Source organism: Cherax quadricarinatus, chromosome 66 (assembly GCF_038502225.1).
Source record: "Cherax quadricarinatus isolate ZL_2023a chromosome 66, ASM3850222v1, whole genome shotgun sequence".
NCBI lineage: Eukaryota > Metazoa > Arthropoda > Malacostraca > Decapoda > Parastacidae > Cherax > Cherax quadricarinatus.
This window is the reverse complement of record NC_091357.1, coordinates 17,708,334-17,711,142: the sequence shown is the minus strand read 5'-3', so window position 1 is coordinate 17,711,142 and position 2,809 is coordinate 17,708,334. Positions and strand designations below refer to the sequence as shown.

Sequence of the window (2,809 nt, the reverse complement as noted above, 5' to 3'; positions counted from 1 at the left end):
CCATTTAAATCCAACCATACCTTGCTAAAATAAGATAATATACATAATGCAAAAACCACATATAACCTACACCTTAATTTTTTTTATGCCTACAGATGGAATACTGGCCAAATAAAATAACTAGCCACAAAACGAAGAGAGAAAGCAGTATAAACAGTTGTTCCAGGCGGAGGAAGTATATATATACCAACAAGTATATATACTCAGCACTACCAGACCTACAGCAGTATGTGGCCGACCGTCTCAGTGGGAGGTTCTTGACGAATACTTTCTCTTCTAAACTCGGTTCTCCACTTTTTAAAAGTGCTATATCGGTGATAATCTTCATTCGTTTCATTGCAGAACGGAAGTTTATATAATGTACACGGTACTTGTACAGAGTTGACGATGATAATAGGCAGTGCACTTGCAATTATTACTGGTGTTTGAAATTGCTTATTACTGACAGTGATGTGACGATATAAACAACAATAATAATTGTTATTAGACCATTATTATTTTATTCTTTATTATGCTATTATTATAATAATCTTTTAATATAATTTTCACTTTTATTAGTTATACTAGCAACGACATAGCCTTCACTAGCAACTTAATAGATTTTGAGCAACTGTGTCCTCAAATGAAGGCAGCGCTGAAGGAACCTACAAATAATAATAATAATGATAATAATAATCTTTATTTACTACCAGTACATGTACAAGGTATACAGACCATATCTGACATCAATGACATACTACTATATAGAAAGCTGCTTGTTATGCTGAGCATTTCCCGCAAATTAGGTCAGTTTTGTCCCAGGATGCAACCCATGCCAGTCCAGTAACACCCAGGTACCCATTTTAATGATGGGTGAACATAGCAGGTGTAAGGAAACGCGTTCAATGTTTCTACCCTCGTCGGGAATTGAACCTGAACCCTCACCGTGTGAAGCGAGGTACAACCTCTTAGGGAGGAGAACAAGAAAGAGGATACCACTTATACCTGCCACCATAAATGGAAATTAGTCTGGAAGAACGGATTAAAGTTGATGAAGAAGATTGAAGAAACTTCTGTCAAAACTATTAATTCCTTGAAAAAATAGACATGAATTCCTTCGCTATATTGCGGGACAAATGTGGTTCGGCCATCAGAAACCATAAGGGAAAGTAAGAATGTTCTTGTAGAAAGTGATTCTTACACTACATTTGTGAAAAATTGCATTTATCTGAATGTATCATTATATACATAACAGTAAATGATAACAAAGATAATTATTATTTATCAATGTTAAATAAACAAGTACGAATTTGGGACACCTAGGTCGCAAAAAATGTCCCCCTTCGATACCTGCCACTGTCATAACCACAAGTTGCTCTGGACCTATTAATTAAATGAAATATACATACACCAGGAATACTGGTAAATATATAAATTTGTGGACTGTATATTAAAAATAATAAATGGTTATATAAATACACAATTACATAACAGAAGGAAAATATATCTTAATATCACTCACCAATTTGACTGAAGATTAATGTGTACCATACTCAGAAAACTTCACTCTAACTAAATCTATGAAAATAATGCTGGCCAGAATTACACACAAATCTAAAATGCTTGTCTGAGGTTCCTGGAGCTGTCTTGTCCAGTCGTCTGATATCTCAAGTTATGCAGGAATTCATATCCACCAATTTCGCCTCCTATTTGAGAGGTGTCAGCACAATTTTAACCTCTCGAGTACGAAAAATTCTTCCCCATTCACCAACGTTTCTAATACAAATTCAAAAACCAAGATGGCGAGTCTCGTCTGCCCAGACGCAGGCTTTCCGTTTTCTATGACAAATATTATTAAATACAGTATGGCCATCTATTTACATATAAATACTGAATTTCTGGAAAATACATACAGTATTTTCCACAACATTTATTGGCAATGGATACTATGAATAGACAGAGGATGTTTTTTCCTGGAACTGAGATCAAGGATGGTTAGAAGATTAGGAAACATCATGACTAGTATTGGGACTAACCATATTCGCTCAGTGCTGGAGAAAATAATGTTGAGAAGTGTAGTAAAAAGGGCCAGCTTAACAGCTGTAGGACTATGATGAATATAATTAGAAAAGAGGGAGCTTTATCATTATGTCATATTACAGTGGAGGAGTATTGACAGTGATGGCTGTCCAGAGCAATTACAGTTAATTGCTGGCTGGACAGGTACATATAATGATATGTACCTAATTGCTGGACATATAATGATTGACAGCTTGCCGTCTTGTGATGGTTCCCGGTCAGAAAAATTCTGACACGGATCATAATCAGATGATAACCCGTTTAGTGATTAAGTATATTCACTGTCACACTCGCTCTAGGTTGTGCACGCCATCTAAAAAACAGAGAATAGCTACATAGTATTGTATTTTAAGATAAGATGATGCCCTCACGGAACCAATCGGGATATTAACACACAATCCGCAGAAATGCCAATATTGTAGCAGATCTGCTAAAACTGTCTACCCTACTAACTTTCACAGTCGCCGTCTGGTTTAATCCTCCCTTATACATAAGCAGGCATTGACAGTATTCCCTGTAAGTGTAGTGCATTGGTAAGACTGCCTAGAGCCTTTACACAAGACTCTTTGAATACAAATGCGTCTGCAAAACACGTAGCAACAACAATGATTGTATTATGCAAAGGGAAAAACAGGCACCTTTAGTGGACAGAACAAGGCTGAAATGTTTATCAATGAGGAAACCAAGACAGGAACGTGTTTAGAATTTGCACACGTACAAGCTTCCAATATCATCGAACGGAACTACCAAG

General features: G+C 36.3%; 1 protein-coding gene across 7 annotated transcripts in view; it reads left to right on the top strand.

Annotated features, from left to right (window-relative positions):
* The first annotated feature begins 208 nt into the window (after positions 1-208).
* The window catches only part of LOC128704118 (uncharacterized), a 44,131-nt gene continuing 41,530 nt past the window's right edge, over positions 209-2,809 (top strand). Inside the window, exon 1 of one of the 7 annotated variants that reach the window (XM_070099163.1) lies at positions 209-303. The gene's annotated coding sequence lies outside the window, so the exon portion shown is untranslated. Of the gene's footprint in view, positions 315-2,809 lie in introns of all 7 variants that reach the window. The other 6 variants (XM_070099156.1, XM_070099167.1, XM_070099165.1 and 3 more) reach the window with 6 other exon arrangements.